The sequence below is a fragment of the Xenopus laevis genome, chromosome 8L, assembly GCF_017654675.1.
Source record: "Xenopus laevis strain J_2021 chromosome 8L, Xenopus_laevis_v10.1, whole genome shotgun sequence".
NCBI lineage: Eukaryota > Metazoa > Chordata > Amphibia > Anura > Pipidae > Xenopus > Xenopus laevis.
Window position 1 is genome coordinate 32498968 of NC_054385.1, and position 19082 is coordinate 32518049.

The 19082-nt window shown below is 39.4% G+C and overlaps 1 long non-coding RNA gene across 1 annotated transcript in view; it reads left to right on the forward strand.

Annotated features, from left to right (window-relative positions):
- Positions 1–17354, forward strand: part of LOC108705513 — a 91226-nt gene extending 73872 nt beyond the window's left edge. The window contains exon 16 of the long non-coding RNA XR_005963299.1: positions 16947–17354. This is a non-coding gene — a long non-coding RNA (uncharacterized LOC108705513). The remainder of the gene's footprint in view (positions 1–16946) is intronic.
- Positions 17355–19082: the final 1728 nt, after the last annotated feature.

Sequence of the window (19082 nt, forward strand, 5' to 3'; positions counted from 1 at the left end):
GCTTTCTATTACATTGCGGATTATGGCCCAAGAACGGAATTAAAACAGCCGATTTGCCTATCACCGAGGCCTATAAATTCTTAACTACTGTTTTCTACTTCTCTGGCAATTTTAGGGAAGGCAGTAAAATCGAAAAGCTAAATGTATCATGCTCTAATAGGATCTGTCTAGCATCTAACAGTGAGCAATATGTTTAATAAGTATAAAATTAGCATTGCGATTATATATTCATCCAATTTTCTATTATCCTTCTTTAACCACCTCTTCCTTCCTATCCATTCTCAGAATTCCTTCTGCACTTATAACATTTCTGACTTTGGTCATGCTGTGGGTCATTGGGGTTTAGTAGTGGCCTTTAGCCATTTTGTTTGTTGGGCCGTTAGGGATTTATTACCCCACAACACAGGCAAATTTTTGACTAGATAAACCTCACCACCCGCCCCTTGCTCCCCTAACAGCAACAACTTGTGGACAGCCTTGTTGTATATAAAACAATATTTTTTTTTTTTTTTTGAACTGACCTCTTACCTAGCTGGGAAAAAAGATAATTTTATCTTGACCTGGCAGCCCTGGATCTCCTACTTGTATATACATAAGAAACTGTAACTTCAAACGGTCATGCAGGATATCTGCCTTCAAGCTCCCCCCCCCTCTCTCCCCTCCCTTTTCACACCCTGCTTTCTTTTTCTCTATCTGATTCTATTGTTAGATATGTATTCTAATATACTTGATCTTGATCTGCAAAAGTTAACAACTTTTTGAGACATTTGGAAATAACACCTACTCACATGTCTACCGTAAACTTGTTTATTGTCTGTGAATAAAGTTTTCTTGTAATACAAAAAAAAAACAATATTTTTACCAAAATATTTCTCCAAGGTGCCCACTCTCTTACCAAATGTCCATTGTTCTAATAAAAAAATGGTGCTGAACACACTGCACTGAAATAAACTTTATTATAGTTCTTTTTATAAGCCTTTGCCATAGAGGCCAAAATCACCTCCTGCTGCCCTCCTTTGCGGTCAATTTAATTCACCAGCGCTATAAATTCCCATGAACAAAAATGGAAGGGAGTCAGGGAGTGATTTTATATAGAGAAAAAAAGCATGCTGGGCACAATACCTTAGACTCACTCAGTTTGTTTTAGACCTTAAACTATTGACTTAACAGACCATCGTTTGTGTGAATGCGATAGGCACCTTTATTATTATTAACATGTATTAATAGAGCGCCGACATATTTTGCAGCTTAGATTGTAAACTCCACTATATAAATATTAAAATGTAAATAGATCAGACCAGGATTTAAATACTGGATTTGCTCCTTTAGGTCACAGAAATTAATGATTATACTTGACTATAATAGGGATGCACTGAATCCACTATTTTGGATTCGGCCGAACCCCCGAATCCTTTACAAAAGATTCAGCCGAATACCGAACCGATTCCTAATTTGCATATGCAAATTACTGGTGGGAAGAGGAAAACTATTTTTACTTCCTTGTTTTGTGACAAAAAGTCACACAATTTAACTCCCGCCCCTAATTTGCACATGCAAATTAGGGTTCGGTTCGGCCAGGCAGAAGGATTTGGCCGAATCCTGCTGAAAAAGGCCGAATCCTGAATCGAATCCTAGATTTGGTGCATCCCTAGACTATAATGAACTAAGTAATGAAAAACTGAATAGGGTTCATCTACTATTACTGGGCAAATTTGCCCTAGTGCAGTAACCGATAGTAACCATGACTTTCTTTCATGCAGCCTGGTTAAAACAAATTGATGATTGGTTGCTCTGTGGTTGCTTTGCACATTTGTCCTATGATACTAAATAAATCCCTTTTTTTTTTTAGCGGATGTAAGTGATCTTTCAATTGACTATGCCTTGCAGTGGTTTGTAGCCAATAACTTGCAAATAGAAAGATGGGAATGTTGATTGTAAATTAAGAAGATGTCTGATACACACACACGTAGAAGTCCACACTGCTCTATTTTGGGGAGTCTCAGGATTTTGTGGAGCAAAGGATTCAGGTTGTGGTCTGGGTGTAATAGGACTTGGTTGGAAAGGGATATGATGTTGCCAAAAATCACTTACTTAAGGTTGTCATGTTTCATATATTGTGTGTGTGGAGTCCGGGGTGTACTATACCCAGGCCTCCTAGTAGGCTGTCTATGCTTCTGATCTGACAAGCAGCCACTTGGTCTGCATTCTTGGTTGTCTTTCGCCTTCTGCCTGGGTCATCATAGTTTATAGATACCTCCTCTGCTTTAAAGGGTTCCTCAACCTAAAATCCGGTTTTGTAGAACGGAAGAAAATTAGAAAATTAGGTTAGGTTTTGCAGTTGCTTGTAAATGTATTTTATTTATAGATCTGTTTTGTCCAATGCTGAATTGACCCAATAAAACAATAGATCGTTACTCATCATCACTTGTGTATATGGTTACTGCCTCGCTTCTTCCAAACCGAAGACAGTAGGCTGTATGTCTGCTTACTAATCAGTTTATGATCATGCAGCAGATATGACTGTATAACCAGGCCTTCTGCATAGAGGACTTTCAGGTCTTTTGCTGGGATGAGGTAGATAGCATTAGACACTTTGAGTTATGAGTCAGATCACAACATTGCTTTAGAATTAAGTCATACTTTCCTCGAATGTTGTCAGGATCTGTTATCTTGTTACCAATTATGACTATGATGGCTTCTTCCATTACTGAGGTGTCACACTAGCAAGGATCCCAAAGCAATATAGCCTTTACCCAGTAAAAAAAGTTTACCTGGCTATGCAACTACTGGTAGAGGCTTAACTGAGGGGAGGCTCTCTGAGAACCTGAATCTGTTGCTTCTGTTTGATTTTCTGCTGTCATTATTGAGCAGAGTACCAGGTATATGTACTCTAAACCAAGGATCCCAGAGGATATGGCTGAATGGGGGTCTCATTCTCACATAGGATAAGGCTGCTTACTCGACATGTCAAAGTGACAATGTCATACAGGTAACAAATACAGGCAAAGTTATTTGGCCGCTGTTTGCACCTCTACTACGTCTGACCTATTAAAGAAAAAACAACCAAAAGTTCCCATGCACAACTTGAAAGACTGGATAGTTCGACTATTACAGGACTTCTAATTAGAATTTATGGCTTGTTGCGGCCAGACTGCTGCAGAGATTCCAAAGCTGCAGGGAGTTGTTATAATCTACTGCAGCTGCTTCTGAGAAATCAAGCCGGATGCTTCGCAGTCGTCCATTCCCAAAAAACAGCCTGAGTCAAGCTGGATAGTTTTACAGCACAGCGTGCGATTGGGACAAGGCATGAAAAGTGATGGCGGGATGAGCAATGGGGGACCGCCATTTACTATGAGACTCATTCAAAAATGGGGGGCTCAGAAGCATTCTTAAGTATGACTTGTTAGGATAAATTGAAAAACAGAGGGCGAGAAGAATGCCTCGGTAATATAACACCATGCCAGGCCACAGGGGGGCAGAGAGTTCCTCTATAATTAACAAGCTGATATTGATTCCCTTTAGCAGGAAACATAAATGACCTTTGCAAATACTCCATGAGCACAAAACCAAATGATTTCGTCCTCTTTTCCATCTGAGCCAGTCCTTGATTAAAGGTGCCGTCTCCGTTTGCTTACGGTGAATAGGAAATCCGTTCTGCTAGACCCAACCTTGTGACCCCCCTCCATGACACCATTAGAATCTGTGCTGTATGAAGACTCCCCACAGTTCTTAAAATCATTACTCCGGCTGGAGTCCCCTGCATTAACCTCCCCTCCCCTGTGGCCTTCTCATAATGTACCTTCTGGAGCGGCTGACCTTTCTAACCGGAATGTGACAAGACAAGTGCTTGCAATTGATCTCGGATATTTTTTCCCCAACTGTCGGAACATCTCAATATAGGGAAATACCCCACAGAGGCAGGAGAAATATGGCCCAGCCAGTCTGAAATGACATATGTCCGATCGGTGGCTATTACAAAGCCATTCATCATGTTACATGTGTACTTCACATCAGCTAAAGCTGTAATTGTGTTTGTAATTAAATGGATACAGAGGGATGGCCAGAATGTCTGCAGAGTGAAGGTGTTTCTGGTGGCAAGCCAAGGACCAGAGAACAATTTTGCGAATAGTGACTAAAATATAAGTACACTAAAAATCTTCAAGAACAGGAGTGATTTGAAGTTGTTTCTGCTGCAGGTGATTATTACATTGTAGAAAATGGACACCATTGACTCTGTATTTTACTCATAGGTTCTGTTACTTTAACGGTCACGTTTCACTCTATTTCCCAGTACATGTATAGGATCTGTTATCCAGAAACCCATTATTATCCAGAGGCCGTCTTCCACGAGGTGCATTTTAATAAAAAAAATTCACACATTTGAACCTTTTTTTTTTTTCTCTGTAATAAAAAACAGTACCTAGTACTTAATCCTAAAATATAATTAATCCTCGTTGGAGGCAAAACAAGCCTATTGGGTTAAATTAAAGTTTGAATTATTTTTAGCAGACTAAAGGTATAGAGATCCACATTATGGAAAGACCACGTATCCAGAGAACCCTAGGCCCAGAGCATTCTGGATTACAGGCCCTATGCCTGTATTCCCCAACAGCCGTCAGCAGCTGGATATTTGTGGGTTTGGCATTAATGGGGCCCTAAAACCTACAGTAAGCTCTGTGGTGCCATGTTGATCAACAGATCTTGCTGGATGAAACAAGGGTTAGCCCTTAAGGAACATGCTTTATCATCTAGCCTAGTGCATTTACTGCCCTAACATAAAAATAGGCACAAACATGGTTTCTGATTCCACATATTTTTAACATAATGCATCCAGGGTTACTGTGGCACTTATTCTAGGTTATTCGCCACATAAAAAGGGTGGTTCACCTTTAAGTTAACGTTTAGTATTTATAGTTTTTTTTTCAATAGTTGCCTTCTTCTGACTCTTTCCAGCTTTCAAATGAGGGTCACTGACCCCATCTAAAAAACAAAAGCTCTGCAAGGCGACAAATGTATTGTTATTGATACTTGTTATTACTCATCTTTCGGTTCAGTCCTCTCCTATTAATATTCCAGTCTCTTATTCAAATCAATGAGAGGTTACTAGGGTAGATACTAGATTGTTGAAATTGCAAACTGGAGAGTTGCTAAATAAAAAGCTAAATAACTCATAAAAACCCACAAATGATCTCTATATCATACTAAAAGTTACATTAAAGGTTAACAACCCCTTTAAGGTATTCTGGAACGTTTTATGAAGGACATCCCTTAAGGCCCATGGACCCCAAGTCCCCCCTTCTTATCATGATTGATTTCTCAAAAATCCCTCTCCACCCATATCCCTCATCCCCCACAAATGGCAGCTATGCCTTTCCTAATATTTAATTAGTGTAAGTATAATGGAACATGGAATATAATGGACACTAAGGGACTTGGTGGTTTATCTGACCATTTCTTCTGTGTCACTGAAAGGTAAGACATAGGAAAATTCCAAACCTATTCCATATGTTTTATTCTTCTTAAGGGAAATACTATACATGGAACCAAGAATATAGTATAATTTACGTTTAACGTTTCATCCTAATAAAATGTCCCTGATAAGCCATAAGTCTATCCCAAACGCTTATTCCCTCTTGCGTCAGATACCACCTTTTAACCAGCTAGAGAATTCTGGAAATCTTTCAATAAAGTAGTCTGATCTTCTTCCATCCGCTAACGGACCCATGCAGTTTTCTTCTTCCTCAAAAAACATATTCCTCCACTGAACTTTGAATTCCTTGATCCCATCCAATTTAAACAGACCGAGGATCTCAAGATTTTACTGATATGATTTATATCCCGGCGCTGTTCCTTACTACTTATTTTATAAAGTTGTACAAGTACTCAACTCTCCAATGACTTTATCCAATTATCTGTAACAACTGCTGTCAACAGTGACTGATTAAACACGTCCAATAAGCAAATAAATATAAAACCATACATTTATATACCAATAAAACAAAGTCAGGAGCATTGGCAGGTTTTAATCAAACACAGGTGTATGCCTAAACTTTTATAATACCTTTGGATCTGGTCCCACTGACAGTCACTTTTAATTTAAGTTTACAAGGAAATGTCTTCCTTACTAAGTAGATTTATTTCCTGTGACTTATCAGTTAAACTTCTCCACTGGCTTCTGGTTTCTAAACCCGACATTGATGGTTGTGTGGGGTCTGTGCTCCTTTTAAGAAAAGAAGGAATTGGGTTAATATTATGAGAAACAGGGAAGGGGGGAAAACAAAAGGGTGAATAATAGAGGAAAATAGACGAGGGAGAATGGCAGGGAAAAGATGGAGGAGGAGGAGAAAATATGTGAAATTGGGGAAGGAAGCACAGACTGAAGAAAGAAATATAAGTATGGGATCCATTATCCGGAAACCCTTTATCCAGAAAGTCCGAATCTACTACCATAGACTCCATTTTTCTTTCAATAGTTTTTATTTGAGTTTTAGCATATTCAAAGAGATAAGCATTCGTTACATTCACATAAAATCGTCAGATGTTTGCTTAGAAAAGAAAGATGGAAAGAGAGAGGGACAGGTAAAGATATAAAGAATCGGTCCTATCTCTAGTGAGGGCTGATTAAAGAGAGAGAATGAAGCAAATAGATAAAAATAACTTACTCCATTTTATCCAAATAATCAATTTTTTTTTTAAATGATTTCCTTTTTCTCTGTAATAATAAAACAGTAGCTTGTACTTGATCCAAACTAAGATATAATTAATCCTTATTGGAAGCAAAACCAGCCTATTGGGTTTATTTAATGTTTTTATTATTTTCTAGGTATGAAGATCCAGATTACAGAAAGATTCATTATCCGGAAACCCCCAGGTATTCTGGATAACAGGTCCCATACCTGTACAAAGTAGAAAGGGAGAGAAAAGAAGATGAGGTCAGTCCAAATACTGAATCTTTAGCTTTTTCTCTTGGTGGATAAGGAATGGTATTTATATGTAGTTATAAATAAAATACATAAAAATGTGGGCCCCCAAAACTTTAGTTATGCCACTTCCCAAAGCTTCATGGTCCAAAGTTGCATATCAACAAACGAGCCCAAATGAGCTAAAACCATCAGCATAAATCACAAACATACACTTTTTGATGCCTATTGGAAAGTTCCATTATCTGAAAACCCATTATCCAGAAAGCTCCGAATTACAGAAAGGCTCCCATAGACTCCAATTTATCCAGATACTCCAATTATTTTTTTTCTGTAATAATAGAGTAGCTTGTACTTGATCCCAACTAAGATATAATTAATCCTTATTGGAAGCAAAACCAGCCTATTGGGTTTATTTAATGTTTAAATGATTTTCTAGTAGACAAGGTGTGAAGAGCCAAATCAAGGAACGATTTCTTATCTGGCAAATCCCAGGTCCTGAGCATTCTGGATAACCCGTCCCATACATGTACTGTTGTTAGGTGCAAGTCTCTAGGAAGGAGGTGCAAAGATTGTGTGTCAATTTTCTTGGAAGCCTCTTATGTGCTTATTATACACAATGTGCTCCCTTGCTCATTGCACTGCAAATTGCTGGACATAAAAAGTACACAATGAATGGCACCTTGAACTGCACATTGGCAGCAAATGAGTGTGTATGTCACCTGCATTACAGTGTGGGGCACTGTACAGACAAACCAGGGCATGAGTTCTGTGATTTTTGGTCTAGCAATGTCTCATCGTCCTTAATAGAGTAATCTACATTAAAGTCAGATGCTTTTTGTATAAAGGGAAACAAATGTATTGGTGTGCAGCTTTGGGAGGCTAGGTAGCCCAGTGGGATGTTATCATCTCTTAACATCTTGTATATGTGTAATAGCAGCAGCCGGATGTGTGACAGGCTCTAACTCCACAAACGACCAGTAATCTCATTACCCAGAGAGATAAAGTGATTTCCTGCCTATCAGTCTTGCTATCTGCATTGGTGCAGGGACTGCCAGCCGGCATCCACATTACCAGGACACATCTGGACACATTACTTCTCATTTCCTACACATATTATTATAACCGTTCAGACGAAAATGAATTGCCATAAAAACTAAATCAGAACAATCTGAATTAGGATTATCAACCTGCTGCAGACATATTAACACTTTTCCTGCCACTGTGATGCCCAGCAGAGCAGTAGTTGTAGGTAAGAAGAGTGTGGGGAAACCCCAGTGACTGACCCCAAATTTAGCTTTTGTCTGTGCAGGCAATGCAGAGAAACACCTGTAAGAGGATAAGGGAAAGCAGGTATAGTAGAGATGGTGCCTATAGTAACAGTGGGATAATAGTCTCTGGAAAGGGAGTGTGGCTGTGGGATAGAAGGTATAGTAGGAAGAGATGGAGCCTATAGTAACAGTGGGATAATAGTCTATGGGAAGGGACAGTGGCTGTGGGATAGCAGGTATAGTAGGAAGAGATGGAGCCTATAGTAACAGTGGGATAATAGTCTCTGGCAAGGGACTTTGGCTGTGGGATAGCAGGTATAGTAGGGAGAGATGGTGCCAATAGTAGCAGTTGGATAATAGTCTCTGGCAAGGGACTTTGGCTGTGGGATAGCAGGTATAGTAGGGAGAGATGGTGCCTATAGTAACAGTGGGATAATAGTCTCTGGGAAGGGACTGTGGCTGTGGGATAGCAGGTATAGTATGAAGAGATGGAGCCTATAGTAACAGTCGGATAATAGTCTCTGGGAAGGGACTTTGGCTGTGGGATAGCAGGTATAGTAGGGAAAGATGGTGCCTATAGTAACAGTGGGAATAATAGTCTCTGGGAAGGGGCTGTGGGATAGCAGGTATAGTAGGGAGAGATGGTGGCCTATAGTAACAGTGGGATAATAGTCTCTGGGAAGGGGCTGTGACTGTGGCATAGCAGATATATTAGGGAGAGGTGGTGCGAATAGCAGTAGTGGGGATAATACTCTCTGGGAAGGGAGTGTGACTGTGGGATAGCAGGTATATTAGGGAGAGATGGTGCCTATAGTAGCAGTGGGATCAGGTCCGGACTGGCAATCTGTGGGTTCTGGCAAATGTCAGATGGGCTGCTATAAGGTGCCATAGAAAGTCAGTATTTAGTTGGCTGGTGGGGGCTGTTTGGGCCTCTGTGTGGGCTGATTGGGCTTCTGTGTACCTGAAATGCCAGGGCCTGTTTTAATTCTCAGTCCGGCCCTGAGTGGGATAATAGTCTCTGGGAAGGGAGTGTGACTGTGGGATAGCAGGTATAGTAGGGAGAGATGATGTCTATAGTAACAGTGGGATAATAGTCTCTGGGAAGGGACAGAGGCTGTGGGATTGAAGGTATAATAGGGAGAGATGGTGCCTATAGTAGCAGTGAGGATAATAGTCTATGGGAAGGAACTGTGGTTGAGGGATAGAAGATATGCTATCCATGTACAGCTTAAAACTTCCCAATTAAAGGACAAGCCAATAAAGAGTTTATGGCTAGAAATTCTGCATTTTAAATACAAAACTTACTGTCTTTTTTTTTTTTAAAACTTACTGTACAGCACAGAGGTTTAGCAGCCCTATAGCAGTAATGATCCAGGCCTTCAAAGTTGTCTGGGTCTTTTGAGTGTCAGTGACTCTGCACATGTTCAGTTCACTAAGGACTGACGCTAAACTAAAGGAGAATTGTCAGAAACTGGTTAAATCTGTGATCAATTCTGATGCGGAATACATTGATTTCTATGCTGCCATGCAACATGAATCTGAAGGAATTACTAATTAGTCTTGTATTGGGACAGAGCCAAAACTCTGAATATATTTTACTGATGATTTAAAAGCCCTGCTTGTGCTGATCCCTGTTTATTATTAAAGGGGAACTATCACGGAAGTGAAAATTTAATATAAGCTTCATCCTACTGCCATAAGAATTTTCTAAATATAATCAATTAAGAATTATGCGCCATTTCTTAAATAATCCAGTTTCTCTTCATTCTCCCACTTTCAGCATCTGTTTCTTCATCTGATTTTGAATGAAAGATGTATTAACTCTTTTAAACTCACCAGTCTCGCTACATGCAGGATTTGTGCTAAAGTCAGTTATTTATATTTAAAAGTTTCTTATTTCAGAATAATGAAGCTTAAATTACATTTTCATTCATTTTGCGATAATCCCCCTTTAACATAAAGTATATACCTGTGTGTTTTTGTACATTGTAAGACTTCAGTGCTTATATCCTTGTAGATATACAGTATACTGTTCAGTATATTGTGTGCTGGTCCTTATACAATGGGGGAATCTTCAGAAACAAAGATCTTCCCCGTCTAAAGGTTGTGGAGGTAGTGAGCTTTAGTTGTCCTTATATGGATAGTATACACCCTTTTTCAACATCACCTGAATGAATAGGGCTTGAGATTAACATTCTTTTTGCCTTTTGTTTTACTTATGAAAAATCTATGTTTTTTGTTATTTCTGGTACTATACAAGAGTATGAAGCCAAATTCATTTTAGTAATTCCTGGCACATCCTGATCCCATGGAACTTCAGAGGAGGTGATGAAACTAATTACCAGTCTACTGAGAAGCCCCTGATAATAAGTTGCTCAAAGGCTGCTGCTTAGAGAAAGGAGTGGTTTGTTTATTTAAAAGAGACATTTAGTACAAGTAACAACCCATCCTAATATTGTCGGCAATATAAAACACTACATGGTGCTAGTTTCACTTTGGGGTGTAAGATAATATTATATTTAAAAATGGCTCCTGTATTGGAGCTCGCTATAGATGTGCTATGGTCCCTGTTTCAGATGAAGGGTGTGTGTGTCTTAACGACTCCTGCCAGAAGACTGTAGGGGGGGGGCAGACAGGCCCAGATTTGTGGTGAGACCACAAAGGCCCGGGTCCAGGACAGCAGATTATTAGAGGCAGTATGTACCGTCCAGCCGCTTGCTGAGGAGCACTGGGGACGCACAGCTCCCCAGTGCTCAGGCGTGTGCGATAGCGCGGGTACGCTGCGGAAGAGCGCTAAGACTGCAAACCAAATCCGGCCCTGGGGACAGCCAATAACACCACGACAGTCACACAGGCTTCAGTTCCCTATCTGGTCAACATATCTGCTGATTGGCGGGACTAGTAGGGTTTTTTGCAGAAATGTTTAATAATGTAACCAGAAACACCATTTTTTAAAGCAAATTCCTATATAAAAGAGTATAATGCGCTGGTACATTCTTGTTTTTTACATAATGTCTCCTTTGAAGGTAGAGAGGGAGCTCTGAACAAAGTGATAGGGGGAGGTGAGTTCAGTGAACAAAGCCTGACTTTAAAATTGTGCTTTATTATGGCAAAAAAAATGCAGTTTAAAAAACAAAAAAAAAACAATAGAATGTTATTTCAACACAAGTTCTATTTGATGTGCTCATTTTTAGCAAAGGTGTTTTTAGGTGCATGTTGTGCCTTTAAAGAAATAAAAATAGATGCACAAGCAAGGTCTTTGGCCCTCTTTCTCTCCTAGGCGGCTGACTGTTATGAATATTTTCACACCAACAAGTAATGGCTCAGCCCTTATACCCAGTCCTTTAGTGTTAATGATATTAATGCCCTGGCACTGGAGAATGCTCTTACAACTGTCCCTGCTGGAGTCCTGTTTAGCTATAAACTAGCTTGGTTTCTGCCCAGCAAGGAATGTGCTGGTAACAATCTCTGGGAGAAAGAAGCTGGGTTGATAAATAAAAATGTGCAGCTCCGCTAGGCCTTTGAATGTGTTACGAAGAGAATATTGGTAATTAGGCTTGTCAGCTGTTATTAAGCTGTAGGCGGCTGCGCTGCTCATCCTCTTTGCCCACTCACAACAATTTCCTCAGAGCTGATGAGCCAAGGGCCCTGCACCATGGTAAGTTATACAAGTGTTGAGTTTGTAGTTAATTAAAGTTGAGCATTAATTAACAAGTTGCCAGAGCCATCTCCACTGATGCAATTACCCTCTGACTGTTATGTGAAAGGTATTTAAGTTTTGCTGTTCCACCGAGGACGCAGGAGGAGGAAAATTGCCTCAGAGTTCAGCAGAAATAAGAAATATATGGCTAATGGAAATCTGACTATGTGGAATCAGCACGGAGAAAGAAAGAGAACAGTCACTTTCTAACACACGGACCTGCCCCGGCAGCACAATCCTTCATAATGGCTTCCTTCTGCTGTCTCCTTCAATGTTCTCTCTCCTGGTTTAAAATAGAACCTGACAGTTGATAAAAAACAATTTGGCTTAGCCTGTCGGCCATTTTCCCCATTTGTTTTATGGCCCGTCATTAATATTTCATATTCGGGATGGACTTCTATCTAGCCAAAATAGTCCTCAAGGAATGCTTACGGGGAAGGCTTTAAATAGAAAGCTACATAAGTACTCCATCTAAATCAAAACAGAGTATTTAGTGGCTTATAATACTATATTGTATATAATACTGTATAGGTAGCATTATATAATTATAGGTAAAGGGCTCTGTTATCTGGAAACCCATTTTCCAGAAAGCTCCAACTTACAGGAAGACCGTTTTAACAAATAATTCAAAGTTTTAAAAAATATTTCCTGTTTCCCATTAATATTATAACAATGCCTTGTACTTGATCCTAACAAAGATAAAAATCATCTTTATTGGATGCAAAACAACCCTATTGGGATATTTAATGTTTACATGATTTCCTAGTAGACTTAAGGTATGAAGATCCAAATTACGGAAAAATCAGTTTTCCGGAAAACCCTAGCATTCAGGATCACAGGTCCCGTACCTGTAGTACATTTGACAAGAAAAGAGTGGGTCTTTGATGATAAACACTCTGGGCAGTATTTATTAGAGCTAAACTATACAGAAAGTTGCACTTGGCAAATCACAGGGACATTCAATAAAAAAGAAACAAAAAGGGGACCTTCTGTTCCAGGTCTAGTAGCCAATAGCAACCAATCAGCTGCTTCCTTTCTAAAAGAAGAACCAATACTACCTGTTGATTGATTACTAATACCGGACAAAACTTTTGTGACTTGCCATTATTCCTCCTCTGTCAAACTTTATAGTATAGTGTTATACTGGTATCTGCCAAACCAAGAAAATTCAATCAGACTGGCAGATGGTGAAATGCCGTTTATCACTCCAGAGGGTGCATTTCCCATAGTTCAAATGGCAGTGACCCTACACCACTTCAGTTGATACATGACATTGCACATGCTGATCTTAGGTTTGAAGGCCTGCAATCACCCATAACAACCCCATGTTCTGTATGAATAGTTCTTGTGCTAAGACAGTTTGGAACTTGGCAGTGACTGTTTCAGGTAAGGATTTGCCATATATGTCATATTAAATGGAGCGTATGGATACATTTGGCTATAAATGTGTCTGCCTACATTGGACCATATGCAGCAGGGGTCCCCAACCTTTATTACCCGTGAGCCCCATTCAAATGTAAAAAGAGTTGCGGAGCGACGCAAGCATGAAAAAAGTTTCTTGGGTGCTAAACAAGAGCTGTGATTGCCTATTTGGTATTCCCTATGTGGACTAGCAGCCTACTGGAGGTTCTACTTGGCACCTGGTTTTTATGCAATTAAAACTTGTCTTCAAGTCAGGAACGAAAAAATAAGCATCTATTTTGAGGCCACTGAGAGCAACAGTCAAAGGGTTGGTGAGCAACATGTTGCTGGTGAGCCAATGGTTGGTGATCACTGATATATATTTTTGAAGTTGCAATAGTCTAGTGCAGTGCTTTCCAACTGGCGACCCACGGGCTGGATGTGTGGCCCCCCACATGAAAGTATGCCTGCTTACCTTGTGTTAAATTTAAAATGTATCAGTATTCAGATTAACTGGCCCCTGCATTGATTACACCTCAAAGTCACACCTGTAATCCCCCTGCTTTGTTCACACCTGTATAACACCTGTATTGTTCACACCCCTAAAGCCCTGTACTGTCCACACGTTAGACCCAGACTGAAAATGCCCACATTGTTCAACCTTATATAAACCATGTGTGTGCCATACTCTGACTGCCCTATGCTCCCTGTGTGTGTCATACTCTGCCTGTGTTTGCCATACTTTCCCTGTGGGAGGTGAACCTGTTGGAGGTTTGTTATCATTTGGAAATACTTGTTAGGACACCCCAAGGTGTTTAATCATGTACTGGGGGAGCTGTGTTATCCACAGAGGAGGATGAGGGCATATGGATTTATGGGTATGTCTAAATATCCGTTAATAAACTTGTTTCACATGTAAGTGATATCTCTGCAGTGAGTACCAACCATTTGTTTTTTTTGGTGTGCTACCACCATTAATGTGGACATGGTCTAGTGGTAAAATGGGTGTGGTTTAAAGTGGGAGCAGGGGTGGTCAACACTGGCTTCCATTATCAGCCCTCCACCATGTAGACCAGATAAAGTCCCGCCCTCGGTACCACAGAAGGTGGACAGCATTGTTCTTGTGTATAAATAGAGCCCAGTGTTGAGTCTACTTTGATATTGTTAATGATGCTACCCCTCAAGATCTGCCATCACTAGATCCTTATCCAGATACTCTCAGTGGGTTATGTAATAAAAAACGCTAAATTTGCCCAATAGCAGTAACCCATCCCAACCAATCAGAAGGTAGAAAATACCAGTCACCTTTTAAATAGCAAACATCTCATAGATATAGTTAAGAAAATGAAAAATCTTCATAGATATAGTAAGGAAGAATTGTTATGCTCCTGAAAGGTGTTTGTGAATGTTCCATAGTAAATGTATATAGGAGATGCTTCATGTAAGACACATATATAGCCAAACTGAGTGTGAAGCAACACTATGTGCTTGGTTCTTTTTCTAGCAGTACAACTCGGCACAAATAACACATTCTACGTAGGTGTTATCTGTCAGTCTGACACTTTTCTTGCAGTTTTTTACCTTCCTGTAATTGTAACAGATGCAAAGCACTTCAGAAATAAGAGGAGATAAAAAAGCAAAAATAATACTTCTGAACAAATATTGTCTTGTGAAAATTCTTCTTTTTTTCCCTCAAAGTAGATTTGTTGTTTTGCACCTTGTACTTGATGGTGACTAAAATGCACAAATCTATTTTGGGGACAAAACAATCCTATTGAGTTTTTTATTGTTTAAATGATTTTTGTAGTAGGTATTGAGATCCAAATGATGGAAAGGCCTGTATCAGTGAAACATTCGGTCACTAACCAAAGTGATGTATTCAATAACAATAACATTTTCCACAGTTGCAGTGAAGTCTTCCTGACATTTATGGGCACCGGGACATGACAAATGTACTTTAATCCAGAAATATATGACACATACCCAGACTAAGACTTATTTAAGGTGCTCTGTGCTAGTTCCTTTTTGTTGCAACTCCGTTTGCTCCGGGTGGCCATAGAAATGCGCTTACTGGACAATCATCTTGTGTCCTCTTAATGGAGGCCTGTTTGGGGAGAACTGAGCGGTCAAAGGAATGGTGGAAGCCAGATAGAGACACTATCTAAAAGCAGGGCATTCTGTTTTTTCACTTTACAGTAAACTTGCAGTTGGCACCCTAATTTGAACAGTAGCAATGCCTAAATATTTGCATCAAGTAAAATGCAAATATTACAGTTTACTTCTCTAAAGCCTTGGGAACCCAATGGGGAGCATAAGCCTTAAAAAGAAATCCATTAGTCCATTTGAGTCCATTAGTGGGATCTGTGTATTGGACGGATTGTGGTTGGGGTGCAGGTTGGTGGGTAATGTGGCCACAGGTCACCAAATAAGCTTCTCTACCTCCCGTCACACTTACGACACTTATGGTTTTACAGTAATGTCTTTGAAAATGTTCATTACTTATTCCCTGTGGATACAGCCTTTGAGGACAAAATGTCAGCATTCTGAATTATATTTGGTTTGCTGCCTGCAAATCAATATGTCTTCCAAGAGTTTTGTCTCATATACAATCAAAATGCTTTGCTTCATCTCATGATCTCACATTGGAATACATTTACCATCCCTTTTATTCCGTGTTCTGTCATACATTAGTGATAGGGAAATGTGCATCCATGGATTAATAGTAAGAGACAAAGGATGGGAACCAGAAACAGAGACAAGTGTTACCATGCTTTTTTATTTTTTTTAAGTGACTGGTAACAATATGTACATAGGTGCCTTATACAGGTATGGTCCAGAATGCTTGGAACCTGGGGTTGTATAGATAAGGGATCTTTCTGTAATTTGGATCTCCATACTTTGTCTGCTAAACAGTCAAACATTAAATAAACCCAATAGGCTTGTTTTGCCTTCAATAAGGATTAATTATATCTTAGTTGGGATCATGTACAAGCTACTGTTTTATTACTACAGAGAAAAAGGAAATCTATGGGAGATGGCCTTTCCGTAATTCTGAGCTTTCTGGATATTGGGTTTACGGATAAAAGATCCCATATGTATATCATGTAAATAACACTGTGCTCTCCAGCAGTGTCGGACTGGGATGCCAGGGGCCCACCAGAAAACCCTTAGGCTGAGGATAACTTTCCAAACTATTATACCTCCTTGCCTCACTCAATCTCTTTATTCTCCTAGTCTTTTATATCTACTTACTATATCCTATTCTTCCATTATTAAGCCTCTTTTTTCCCCATAAAGAAATAGGGAATGACCATGAGATAGGCCAAATGATTAGAAACAAAAGACCCACTGACACCCGGATCCACCAGGCGTTTTCCTGGTATCCCAGTGGGCCAGTCCAACACTACTTTCAAGCATCATTAAATTCATAACATACAAGTGGCCTAATTGTTGATGAAAAAAAGAATAATCCATTACTTAAAACATTTCACTTCTGCACTTTACTAAAGATTTAATTCCAAAGTTTTCCCACAGTTCAGTTAAAGTTTATTTAGTTAAAATTCCTATTGGATCCACCATGATATCGTTGAAGCAAACCTCGACTGATTCTCTTCTCTATCTCACTGCCATGATCATTTCCTTATCCTATTTCAGACACAAAGCTATCCTCTCCTGTCAGCAAGGAACACACAATGGGAAGAAATGCGGCGCTACGGTATTCTTGGCACTGGCTGCGGCCCAAATTCAAAGGAACCGTTTGAAAGTGAAATTCTGAAGTGTTGCTAGCACTGAAGGAAACTGTCACATCCGATGTGTGAAGGTAAAGGCACAAGCACCACACAGCTTTTATTCTCAGCCTGTGCCTCCTCGAAATACACGCAGGCAATTCCACTCACACAAAATACATCTCTCTCACTATTTGTTAACTTCATGCATTTGATAAATTAAATTGAGTGTTTTATACTTAAAAATCTTTATTTTCCCCCTGAAAAATTCTGAATCTAAAATTCTTAAATATATGAACATATATATTTAGTATATATAGGCCCTAATGTGGGCTGAAACGTTGGATAGGCATAAATAAACACATTTATTGTTCACTGAAATGGAGTGCTGGTCCTTCACTTAACCTATATGATAAACCTTGACCATTGCCCTCGAACATCGTGATTAATCCGGTATGAGTGCAAACACTGTGCTAGTAATATATATATATATATGTATATACACACACACACAGGTATGGGATCCACTATCTGGAAACCTGTTATCCAGAAAGCTCCAAATTACGTGAAGGCCATCTCCTATAGACTCCAATTTATACAAATAATCCAAAATGTTAAAAACTTTTTCCTTTTTTTCTGTAATAATAAAACAGTACCTTGTACTTGATCCAAACTTTGATATAATAACCCATATTGGAAGCAAAACAATCCTATTTTATTTATTTAGTGTTTAAATGATTTTTTTTTAGAAGCCTTAAGGTATGGAGATCTAAATTATAGAAAGATCCATTATCAAGAAAACCCCAGGTCTTGAGCATTCTTGATAACAGGTCCCATACCTGTATATATATATTCTGTGCTAGCATGATGGACCCCATCTTACGTCAACAGGTGAGTGCAGTGGGGGGGAGACGGGGCAGCAGCAGCAAGTCGCCTTTGGGCAGAGGGGCCAGGATCACCCCTGAAGGACCCTTAATACATTTCCTTTCCTAGGCAAAAATAAAAGGGCAGTATTTAACTAATGGCATTATTAAAGAATATGCAAACCCCAATTCACTGGGGCTGGGTGCCAATATTTTACAAAGTGCCCCCCATTGAATCAAACTGTTGGGTTTTTATCCCCAGGCTGGTGCTCATAAACATACTAGGCCGGTGGGAAAAAAAGTTAAGTAAAATACTTTTTTTCTTGGTCCACTGCATTTTTTTTTTTAAAAAAGGAATTCGAATCGCTTGGCAACCCCAGAGATTTAGGGTTTGCTTACCGTAAATTACGCATACTCCACACAAATGCTTGCCTGGCTAATGGCTCAAAATGTTTAATGGCAAGCTCCACTTTCCCTTTTTTTTGTCCAATGACATTAAGGAGCAGATTTATTAAGGTTCAAATGGTAAATATCAACCCGAATGCAAATTCGAACATGAGATTTATCACACCTCAACCATGGGAACAGTTTTAATTCTAATATTTGCCACCTACAACCTGTCGAATTCAGTCACAAGTCAATGGCAGAGCTCTGTTGACCCATTTGAAGATGTTATTATCCTTCCTGGCATAAGTTTTTTCAGAATTCAATTCGAGTTTTTGGGTCAGTAACATTGGTTTTTATCTTAAATAAGATATTCGAGTTGTGTGTATATTGGATTTATTAGAGTAAAAATACATAAATTCGAAAATTCGACCTTTGATAAATCTGCCCCTAGGCCTTATCCCTTGTGTATTTGATCAGGTCCCATTGCAAGACACTTATCAAAGTGACAAGGAAGAAATAAAGGGGGATTGTGGGAAAAAGAAGAAAGCTACTTAGACAGATTGTCAGAAGCCACTCTTCGAGTAGAATCATGCATAAATCACTTTCTAACAAAATACAAAAGCTTGGAGGTCCTACAATCAATCTTTCAGAGCCCATGAAAAAAATAAGTTGTTATGATACAGAATAATTATCATAAGCCCCGGTTTACATAAGACAATTGTCGAGATAACCGAGCTACAGATTTGTCTTACCGATATCAGCCTCGCCGGCATCAGTTTTAAATAAACTTTATTTAATGAACTACTGCATTCTGC